Source organism: Lathyrus oleraceus, chromosome 2, assembly GCF_024323335.1.
Source record: "Lathyrus oleraceus cultivar Zhongwan6 chromosome 2, CAAS_Psat_ZW6_1.0, whole genome shotgun sequence".
In the NCBI taxonomy this organism is placed as follows: domain Eukaryota; kingdom Viridiplantae; phylum Streptophyta; class Magnoliopsida; order Fabales; family Fabaceae; genus Lathyrus; species Lathyrus oleraceus.
In genome coordinates, this window is record NC_066580.1 from 422,873,697 (window position 1) to 422,886,249 (window position 12,553).

Below are 12,553 nucleotides of genomic sequence, written 5' to 3' on the forward strand. Positions count from 1 at the left end.
ATTATGCATAACATGTTAAAATTCCATGCACAAGCTTATGCATTGCCATTTGCACGTCCATTTAACTTTCATTTGTGTTCAACACTCAATTGCAAGTGATTTTGGGCCTCACATGCGCCTGTACAGGCCCATGCATGGAGGACCCAAGTTCATGCACACACGAGTTTGATCATGCATTGCATCAGCCTTGGCTATAAATAAACATGCTTGCTCACTTCAAATGATAACCTAAAGGCGCCTGAAGCTCTGCTCAACTGAATCCCCAACCCTCCATTAAAGGAATTCTGAATTTTCTCTTCATTTTTCAAGCTCAAATTTCAACTTCCTTGGTTGATCTTTGGCTTCTAAATTCCTTAGCCTTGCTTCCTTGTTACTTCAAGATCAAGCTGCAGTGAAGGATTGGATTGGATCAAGCTCTTAAAAGCTGCTCTTCAAAGGTTTTCACTCCAACTGTTTTCCTTCGAATCTCCCTTATTTTTGTGCATAACTTGTATTGGTTGGCATCTCTGAAGTCCACATGTGAGAGGTAATTGATTTGTGGTTTTAATTTTGAGAATTGGACAAGTTCAGATTGAACATCTCATTTTTCAAGCTCAGATTTCTTCCTTTATAGGAATCTTAAGTGAAAACTGAGGTTACAGGGGTGATGTATATCACCCCAGCTTTCGAATGGTATATGGATCGCGTGTTTTAGTTGAGGTTTGAAAACCTGCAACTGGTGGTCGGAACTGGCCTTCTCACCGGAGAAGACGGTGGTTTCCACCACCGTCCCCACGCGTCCTAGCCTCAGCCCTTGGATCCATGTTTCCAAATCTAATCCTAGCGCTTCATTGTTATGACTTTATTTAAATCATTGTGTCACGCTGTTGACTAGAGTGCACCATGCGCGCGCGTTTCCCAGCCACAAGATGAGCCACGTCAATTAATGAAATGAGATCTGACGCCTAAGGCTTTTTGCTATTTTCTTAATTTCCATTTTAATTTCTTTTATTCCATTTTATTTTAAAAATTCATAACTTCCTTATTTGGAATCACAAAAATATGTGACCAATTGTAAAAAATTTCTCTTAAATTCTAGTTTCTAAAAATGATTTTTAATTATTTTTTTGATTTCATTTAATATTTCTTTTCTGGTTATTTTTAATTCATTTAAAATACTTTTCAATATTCAAAAATGCCAAAAATATTTTCTTAATATCTTTGGATGATGATGGATCTATGAAAAATATTCTCATCAATTTCTTAATTGATTTGAGATTTATTTGAGATTTTAGTCCAATTATTTTATTTTCTCTATTTTTAATTGTTTAAAATTAGTTTCTGTTTTCAAAAAATATTGAGAAATTTTGTCACACTTTGTTTGACCATGTTAGACTTATGATGATCTAATTTGACTTTTCCAAGTTGATTTGAATTGGATTTGAAGTTTGATCTTTATTTGTTCATTTTATTTCATGTATTATTTTAATTCCAAAAAATACCAAAAATATTTTTGTTATTTCTTGATTTCTAATCTCCATTTTACTTCTGTTTACCATTGATTGATGTTGATTCCGTTCATGTTTGATCAATGTGTCTTGGTTATGTCTTTTGTCTTTTCATTTTGTACATTTCATTTCCATCTTCATCTTCTTCTTTTTCTTTTGACCAATGAGTTAATGATTGGTGGTTAGCCTTGACATATGAGAGGCTTAACCTTCTTTGATCCAAATCAAATTCATCTTGATCAAAGATCAAGTGAATTGCTTTGTGTCCAAGATAGGTTGCTTCTTGGTCAAGCAAAAAACCTAAGTCCATACAAGGTCATTCTTCTTTCTTTTGGCATGGCAAGTTGTAGGAGCTTGGCTTACTAGTCATGGTCTCTAACTTGTTTTTATTTGCCTATAGTTCTATTGACCGGCCTCAGATAGGTGTGACTACTACATTAGTCCACTTACGATTGCTTAACATAGCGCTAAATTGCCTTACGACACACTAACACTAACTACTAATTACTAACATTTAATTCAAGCATTTAATTCTTGCAATTTACTTTAATGCAATTTAATTTCTTGCTCATTTATTCATATTGTCTTTTGCCCTTTGCTCACTTGAGCTCATGTTTATGTTAATGCAATTTGCCTTTTGCTCATTTGAGCACATTATTGTGTATATACTATTGCCTTGTGCTTGTTTTGTTTTGTTTGTGTGACCCAATGCAAAAAGGAGAAAGGACTTAGAATTAGGACCTTAACTATGCTAAATGGAGTTTCAAGAGCAACTAGGCCTCATGCCTTTAGAATGCTAAATATGTTGAAGAGCAACTAGGCCTCATGCCTTTAGAATGCTTAATCTTGAAGATTGAATTGAAAGGACCTTATTCTAAGATCTCAAGATAAGAGAAAGACAAATCCCATTGGAAGATCCTAGGAGCTTGATTGAATATTTGCTTGATCGTTTGAGTTATTTGCTTATTTCTTGCTAAGTCCAAAGGAAAAGAGCAACTTGGATCATCTTTATGATCTCAAGAAGGGAACTCCAAGTGGTTTTATTTCTCCTCCCTCATCTTTGCATGTTTAGGACCTAGCCCTTCTCTTCTTCTCTCCACTCTAACCCAAGCCAAACTTTTTGTGCAAACATTAACATTGTTTTGAAAATTAGAAATCTAGGCATTATGCCTTTGATTTTTCAAACTCTTTTCGTAATACTTATTTTAAATTGAACTTTAAGTCAACTTTGACTTCCTTTTGTGAATACTTCTAATTGGTAAATTCAACTCACTTCAAATTCTTTTTGTGGTTCCAATGGCCATCTTTGCCAAAGTTTTTCATAAACATTAGCTATTAGGTTTGAGTTATCATAGTGGTTGATGTAAACCTCACCTGTATCCTTATTGATTGGACTATAAGTCTTCCATACCTATTATAGGGTGGATCCCTCACTAGTATGTTAAAGCTCTCGTCACATGGCGGATTTGTGGTTTTGGTTGAGTTTTCTCCCTTTGATAACAAAAGACCTTAAGGCTTTTGACCAATCAATTCACCAACTTATTTTGAGATTTTTACCCCGAACTACGAGGTTTTGATCTACCTTTGTCATGGTACGTAGGCAATGGGTTTATCCATTCAAACACAAAAAATGTAAATAACTCGTATATTCTTTTCTCATCTCCCCAATCATGTTTGCACAAATATTTTTCACAAATACCAACCTACCATACAACATTGATGAAAAGGGCTCCCTTAGAGTACTAAGGATGTTTTGGGTGCTTAAAACCTTCCCATTGCATAACCAACCCCCTTACCCAGATCTCTGACATTTTTATTAGTTTTTGATTTGATAAAACTTCTCGGTTTTTGTTCACTTTCTAACCTTTCCTTTGGATAAATAGAAGTGCGGTGGCGACTCGAATTGTATGATTTACTTTTGATTTAGTCAATAAATCTAAAGGTAACGAATAGCCCGCTACAGAAAAGTGGCGACTCTGCTGGGGATTTAAATTTCCTAGTGGGTGTAGCCTACTTTTTATCTCTGTTGTATTGTATGTTTATATTTCTTTATGACATTTTTTTGTGCAAATTTGGGATTATTGTATTGTTTGTAATGTATGAATTGCTTGATATATCAATTGCTTGTGTGCTTGGTGGTCTCTTGTGAGATGAGTTTTATACCCGAACTCGAGTGCACTTATGATAGGAGAATGACATAATCTTGTTGACTTGTGTGGAGTTATTCCTTAGAAAGTTGACTTGCAAGCCCATTCACTTGCTGGAGGTTATGATGGGATCAATAATGTCACACGAGTAGTCGTGGTTAGGCATTACTCTTTCCAATATATGCCTTAGAAGCCAAGGACCTAAGATACCTAGCCCATCTTGGCCTATTTTAGGACGTAGTGCGAAGGTCGTTCAAGTGTAAGATTTGATACGATTGTTACGCGATACTACACTCATAAGAGTCTCTCTTGAGAATATTTTTAGAATACGAGTAGTCGTTTATCCGATAATATCTGAAAGATGGGATGATGACTAAGGGAACCTCTTTTAGAACATGATTGTCAGGTTTAACCATAGTACACTCCCTTTAGGTGGTTCTTAACCAAGACTCCATGCTCGTGACTTGCAACAAACTCTGGAGTCGCAGTTGATCCGTTCTCGTATAGCCTTAATATCAATGGAACTTGGGTGTTGATAAGGTGTAAACCATAATCCACCAAAATGGATGATTTATATTAAGGATGACTTGATCCATCCCGTGACCTTTGTGTGGTGTGATTTGCTTGATCCTTGAGTGTGATTGTTGCATCCATGCATTCATGCATTCACACACATCCATATCATCAACAATGAGAAATTTTCCAGGAACTTAAGAGGTCTATTTGCAAATTTTCAGACATGGATAAGCAAAGAAGGAATACGAAGAAGTACAAATTCAGACAACCCGACATGAAAGAATTAAGGAGTTTGACATCCTATGTATTAGATCCCTTGGAGTTCAAAGCTCGCCATGGGAAGCTTCTATATATTCTTGCTACTCAGGTGGATGAAGGTCTGATGAGTGTGTTGGTGCAGTTCTATGATCCCTTGTACCGTTGCTTCACTTTTCCGGATTTCCAGCTTTTGCCTACGCTTGAGGAGTATGCCTATCTTGTGGGTATACCTATCTTAGATCAGTTGCCATTCAGTGGCTTGGATAGAGTTCCTTCTTCCCAAGAGATTGTTGATCTGTTGCATATAGATGAATCTATTGTTGGTGCTCATATGACTACCAAATGTGGAATTCAAGGTCTCCCATCTGATTTCCTCATTACTCAAGCTACCTATTTTGGGAAGGCCACGAGTGAGGACGCCTTTGAGGCCATATTTGTACTTCTCATCTATGGGCTAGTGTTATTCCCCAACATCGACAACTTTGTGGATGTGAACGCTATTAGGATTTTCTCTACTCTTAATCCCGTTCCTACTCTGTTGGGTGACACTTATTTCTCTTTGCATATGAGGAATGCAAAGGGTGATGGTACCATTGTGTTCTGTTTGCCTCTGTTGTACAAGTGGTTTATTTCGCACTTGCCAGAGACGCTCACCTTTAAGGAGAACAAAGGATGTCTACGGTGGTCCACGAGACTTATGTCTCTCACTAAGGATGATATATTTTGGTATAACCGTGTATATGATGGTGTGCAGATTATTAACTCTTGTGGTAAATTCTCCAATGTGCCTCTTCTTGGTACATGTGGTGGGATTAACTACAACCCTATTTTGGCACGTCGTCAGCTTAGGTTCCCCTTAAAGGATAAACCTAATAACATTTTGTTAGAAGGTGTGTTCTTTCAAGAGGGTAAAGATCCCTAAAACTTGAAGGGCAGGATGGTACGCGCTTGGCGCAAGATTCATAGGAAGGGAAGGAAAGAGTTTGGTCCGAAGAATTGTATTGCTTTGGAACCCTATACCTCGTGGGTGAGGAGGAGAGCTTCTGAGTACTGCATGCCCTATGACTATCCGAGACCTACACCTATGGTTATGGTTGGGCCTTCAACCCTCCCTAACCAAGGTGTAGAGGAGTTGAGAGATGAAAACTGTTCGCGTGCTTGGGTCCGTGAGCGAGAGAAGCTACTTCAGCAACTCAAGGATAAGGATGCGTTGATAGAATTTCTGGAGCATCAGGTTATCGACGAGCCTGATGATGTGGTTACTTCTCTTCTTCCTCAGTCATCCAGGTTTTGGAAGAGGAAGTATGATCGACTCACCAAGGAGAAGACGGATATGGAGGCAGCCTATGAGAGAGAGGTGAAGAGGCTTCGTGCAACTTATCTTCTGGTCTCGAGAGCTTTGACGATTGTTTCTTGGGTTCCATAGGATGTTCATTTTCCTTCTCTCTTGTATTGTATTTGGTTACCAAGATTGTACTTCTTTGGTGTAAATTTTTTTCCAGATATTATTGATATGAATATTCCATTATATGTCTAAATGATTAATATTTCCAAATATTTGCAAATAGACCTTAAAAGGTTCCTCTGATTAAAAATAAAGTCATATGTATAAGCATTGCATGCATCATGTGCATAAGCAGGCTTTGTTCAGGGCTTCTTGATCAGTGGTCTAACTCGGTGTTTTTCATTTATTTTGAAGACAAGCTGACGCACCGGTACTACACCAGAGCCAACTCTTCAAAAATAATGGATCACCTAGAGCAAGAGAATAGAGAACTCAAGGAGGAAGTGGCAAGATTAACTGCCCTGATGGAGTCATTCTTGGCCGCCCAAAGCCAGTCTTCTCCAACGCCTTCAACTCCTCCCTAGAGGACGGTCATTTCAGAGGTAGCTTCCTCTCTTGTGCCTGCTGCCAATGCTCATTTTGCTTTGTCTGCTATGCCATCCGGGTTTCCCTGGGGGATGCCCGCTAATTTTGTTCCAGAGGGTCTCGCCCCTACTTTTGCTTCTCTGCCGACATCTAGCCCGGTCCTTGCTGTGCCACCTCCAGTCGTGCATACTTTGATGAGAGTTGATGACACCATTTATAACTCTGAGCCATCTAAGGGCCCAAATGTGTACGAGAAAATGGATGTTATGAACGATCAATTCCTTGAGCTGCGCAAGGAACTGAAAACTCTTAGAGGGAAGGCCCTCTTCGGTAAATCTGCTGTTGAGTTGTGCCTCGTGCCAAATGTCAAGATTACTATCAAGTTCAAAGTGCCTGACTTTGAAAAGTACAAAGGAAACACTTGCCCGCTCAGCCATCTTGTGATGTACGCACGCAAGATGTCAACTCAGACTGACAACGATCAACTCCTCATCCACTACTTCCAAGACAGCCTGTCCGGTGCCGCATTGAGATGGTATATGGGCTTGGATAGTGTGAATATTTTCTCCTTCAACGAACTTGGAAAAGCTTTCGTCAAGCAGTACAAGTACAACGTTGATATGGCTCCCGATAGGGACCAACTGAGGGCTATGTCCCAGAAGGAGAAAGAAACATTTAAGGAGTACGCCCAGAGGTGGCGTGAATTGGCTGCACATATTATGCCCCCGCTCGAAGAGAATGAAATGACGAAGATATTTCTCAAGACTTTAAGCTCTTTCTACTACGAGCGAATGATTGCTAGCGCTCCCTCTAACTTCACTAAGATGGTGAACATGGGGATGCGACTAGAGGAAGGAGTCAGGGAAGGACGCCTGACCAGAGAAGAAGGCTCTTCTGCCAAACGTTATAGGGAGTTTGCCAAAAAGAAAGATGGAGAGGCACATGTCGTGTCCTCCCATGTCAAACAAAGAAGACTCTCTATGAAAAGGAAGATTGTGCGCCCAACCAGTAACCAGCACCAGGTGGCTCATATAGGACCTGCTTTCAGAGAAAATCAGCATTATCAGCATCAGAACCAGCAACAGCAATATCAACAATATCAACAGCAACATCATCGTCCGCAACAACAGGCCTACCAGCCTCGAAACAACAATCAAACTAGTACCAGCTATGAGAGGAAGAGGGTTACTTTTGATCCTATTCCAATGACCTATGCCGAATTATATCCTTCATTAATTGAAAGGAAGTTGATCACTCATCGTGATCCACCTGCTGTACCGACCAACCCTCATTGGTGGTACAAGCCCGAGCTTCACTGTGTTTATCATTCCGGTGCTCCAAGACATGATGTGGAGAACTGTTACCCTCTCAAGACCAAGGTTCAAGACCTTGTTAGAAGCGGTATTTTGTTTTGCGAGGACGTAGGTCCTAATGTCAAGAAGAACCCATTGATCGAGCATGGGAAGGATGCAGTTAATATGGTTCAGGGTTGCCCTGGAAAGTACAAGGTGCGATATGTCATCCATATCAGACAATCTTTGGTCGAGATGCACAAACTGTTATGTGGATACAGTCATTACGAGCATGACCATGATAGCTGCCGTGTGTGCACTATCAACGAGAGAGGATGTCGCCAAGTTAGGAAAGACATTTAAGAGATGCTGGATCAGGGTGTGATCGAGATACTTCAGAATCGTGATGAGGATGAAGTTAATGTTATATCCCCTGTGTTCAGAATACCTGAGCTTGTTGTCGTCAGATATGATGACAGCAAGAAGAAGGCTTCTCCTACTCTCGTTATTAAGCCAACTGGCCCTGTTCCATAATCTTCAGACAAGGTTGTTCCCTATAGATATAATGCGGTTGCATTAGAAGATGGGAAGGAGGTGCCTTTGCCATCCACTTCCGTGACAAGTATTTCTGATGTCAGTGGTTTGACCCGTAGTGGTCGTGTTTTCTCGGCGCCGCTAAAACCCCAGGTTGACATGAGAAGAACTGATATTGATAATTCTGTCACCCGTCCTTTAGGGACTTCTTCTTCTTCTCCGAATCTGGCACTTGCTATTGATAGACCTGCCATGGTTGCTAGAGCTCCTGTCCCTATTGACCAGAATGGCACTTTGAGAGAGGACTGTGATGAGATGCTGAGGCTCGTCAAAAGGAGAGAGTATAATGTTGTAGATCAGCTGCTACAAACTCCATCAAAGATGTCTGTGATGTCTTTGTTGATGAACTCCGAGCCACACCGTGAAGCTTTGCAGAAGGTGTTGGACGTGGCATACGTGGATCATGATGTCACAATAGAACAGTTTGATAGCGTTGTTGCAAACATAACTGCTTGTAACAACTTGAGCTTTTGCGAAGTTGATCTTCCCGAGGAGGGAAAAGACCATAATTTGGCACTACACATTTCCATGAATTGCAAGGATGATGCCTTGTCTAATGTGCTGGTAGACACAGGATCATCGCTAAATGTGTTGCCAAAATCCAGTATGGCAAAACTTTCATACCAGCGGCCTCCCATGAGGCAGAGTGGAGTGGTTGTGAAAGCTTTTGATGGATCCAGGAAGACTGTGATTGGGGAGGTTGAGCTCCCAATCAAGATAGGACCTAGTGATTTCCAGATCACTTTTTAGGTATCCACCAATCATATAGTTGTTTGCTAGGTAGACCATGGATTCACGAGGCAGGCGCCGTGACATCCACCCTACACCAAAATTTGAAGTTCGTGAAGAACAAGAAATTGGTGGTGGTAGGGGGAGAGAAGGCTCTCTTGGTAAGCCATTTGTCTTCCTTTTCTTACATTGATGCTAAGGATGAGGTTGGGACGCCGTTCCAAGCCTTGTCTATTGCTGAGCCTTCTAAGAAAGGAACTTCTTGATTTGTGTCCTACAATGATGCGAAGTTGGCCATTGAGCATGGCGCAACTACTGGTTTAGGACAAATGATTAAGCTGGAAGACAAAAAATCCCGGGCTGGCATAGGGTACTCTTCAGGCACTTCCAATGAGCGCGGTTTATTTCAGAGTGGTGGTTTCATCCACATGGTCGAAGACCAAGAAGCAGCTGCTATAGTGGAAGATGATGCAGAGGAAGATTCTGGAAACTTTGTCATCCCTGGAGGAGTCTTCAATAAATGGGTCACTGTTGATGTTCCAACAGTTGTCCATAAGTCCACGTAATGTTCATTTTTGTTTAAAAACCCTTCTCCCATGCCAAAAGGAGGAGTGATGACATTGTTGGCACATAAATACAATGATATTCATTCAATAATTACATGTTAAATGTTTGTTTCTCCAAATTATTTTCACTTTTTTGCTTTTTGCATGAAATTGGTGATCACAAAAATCCTAAAAAAGAGAATAAAAACAATTTTTTCATCTGCATAATGATTTTCCTTGTTTGAATTCTAAAATCTCTTTTATATCCAAAATCATTATGCAGGTTGAAAAGTATAAAGGGAATACCTGTCCACTCACTCATTTGGTGATGTACGCCCGAAAGATGTCTACTCACACTGATAATGATCAGCTTTTGATCCATTATTTTCAAGACAGTCTGACCGGTGCCGCTCTGAGGTGGTACATGGGATTGGATAGTGCAAGCATCCGCACATTCAATGATTTGGGCGAGGCATTTGTGAAGCAGAATAAGTATAACATTAATATGGCTCCAGATAGAGATCAGTTAAGGTCGTTATCTCAAAAGGATAAGGAGACATTCAAGCAGTATGCTCAGTGATGGAGAGAGCTTGCTGCTCAGATTTCTCCTCCTTTGGAAGAAAATGAGATGACCAAGATTTTTCTTAAGACCCTGGGCTTATTTTACTATGAGCGGATGATTGCCAGTGCCCCCAGTGACTTTACCGAAATGGTAAACATGGGGATGAGGCTCGAAGAAGGTGTCCGAGAAGGACGGTTGTCTAGAGAGGAGGAGTCATCAAGCAAGAGGTATGGAAATAATTTCAGTAAGAAGAAGGAGAGTGAAACCAATGCAATGACCGTTGGGAGGCAGAAGAGGCCTCATGTCAGAAGAAATCAACCACCCCGTCAATATCTTCATCAAGTCTCATCAGTAATTCCAGTATTTTTAGCAAATCACTCAACATCAATTCAACAATAGCAACGTCAACAACAACAACCACCGCAACAAACAAACACCTACAACAACAACAATACCAACAATCATCAACAACAAAATTTTGAGAGGAAGAAGGTCTTTTTTGACCCAATTCCGATGACATATGCATAATTATATCCCTCTTTGGTTCTCAAAAACCTACTACAACCAAGAAATCCTCCGCAAATTCCCTAACCACTTCCATGGTGGTACAAACCAGAACTCCATTGTGCTTTTCATCAAGGAGCCCCTGGCCACGATATAGAGAACTGCTACCCTCTCAAGTATGAAGTTCAGAAGCTGGTAAAGAATAAAATGGTATCCTTTGAGGACCGAGCGCCGAACGTCAAAGGTAATCCATTTCCTGCCCATGGGAGTTCATCTGTTAATATGGTGGACGATTGTCCAGGGGAGTTCAAGGTATTCGATGTACGTTTCATAAGAAGGTCCTTAGTGACGATGCACAAGGATATTTGCTTAGTGAGTGATTGTGAGCTAGACCATGATGGTTGTGAAGAGGGACATCCAGAGGTTGATGGATGGAGGTTTGATTCAGATTGTTCAGTCCCGTCACATAGACGACGATGTTAATGTAATAGTATCGGTTTTCAAGAATCCTGAGAGGGTGGTTATTCAGTATGACATCAGCAACAGTAACAACGTCAGCAAAAGATCGGTATCACTGTTGGTTATACAGTATAATGCAACTATGTTGAAAGATGGTCAAGAGGTTACATTACCTACAACCAGTTCTATCGTAAGCATTGTTGATGTTACTAAGGTGAACCGCAGTGGTCGTGTGTTTGGGTCGGTGTTCCCAAAGAATGTAGAAGATTTGTTTGTCAATAAGAAGGTGGATGTGCCTGTAGTAGAATCTGTTAGTCCTCCAAAGTGTCAGTCTGGTGAACCCAGCGGTTTGAAGCCTAATGACAATGATGAGGTACTCCGGCTAATCAAGAAAAGTGAATTCAACGTAGTGGAGCAATTGCTCCAAACTCCTCGAAGATCTCAGTATTATCTCTGTTGATGAATTCAGAAGCGCATAGAGAAGCACTACAGAAAGTTCTTGAGCAAGCTTATGTGGAACATGATGTTACGGTGGATCAATTCGATCATATTGTGGCTAACATCACTTCCTGTAACAACCTCAGCTTCTGTGACGAGGAACTCCCTGAAGAGGGTAGGAATCATAACTTGGGTTTGCATATCTCCATGAATTGCAAAGATGACGCTCTGTCGAATGTGCTTGTAGACACTAGATCTTCTTTGAATATACTCCCAAAGTCAACATTATTGAAGTTGTCATACCAAGGAGCGTCTATGAGATATAGTGGTGTGACCGTCAAAGCTTTCGACGGTTCACACAAAACTGTTATTGGAGAAGTGGACCAATCGGTGAAGATAGGTCCGAGTGACTTCCAAATTACTTTTCAAGTAATGGATATCCACCCGGCCTATAGCTGTCTATTGGGAAGGCCATGGATCCACGAGGCAGGAGCTGTTACATCCACATTGCATAAGAAGCTCAAGTTTGTCAAGAATGGGAAGCTAGTTATTGTTGGCGGGGAGAAGGCGTTGTTGGTCAGCCACCTGTCATCTTTCTCTTATGTTTAAGCCGAGGATAAGGTTGGAACTCCGTTCCAAGCCTTATCTATTGCTGTTGAAAAGAGAGTTGGGGCACCCATGTCCTCATTTAAAGATGCATTGGAGGTTGTTGAAGATGTTCAATCTGATCAGTGGGGACGAATGGTAGAGGTCTCCGACAACAAGAGTATAGCCGGTTTGGGTTTTCAACAAGGTTCATCAGCAGACAGATCTGAAGATGTACAACTTAGCTTTCGCAGCGGAGGGTTCATTCCTAGCAATGAACAACACTTAGCTGTCGTGCTAAAGGATGATGAAGAGGAAGATTGCACCAATTTTGTGACGCATGGAAAGGCTTGCAACAATTGGATCTCTATTGATATTCCCGTTATTGTGCATCGATCTAAGTAATTACTTTTATTTGTTTTTTAAAATCCTTCTCCTATGCCTAAGGGAGAAGTGAACATTGTTGGGCATTTTCAATTCGATCATCAATAAAATATAATTCATTTCATCCACATCTATGATGTTTTGTTTTTACTTTTTGCTTTATTCTGAAAATGGTAATCACAA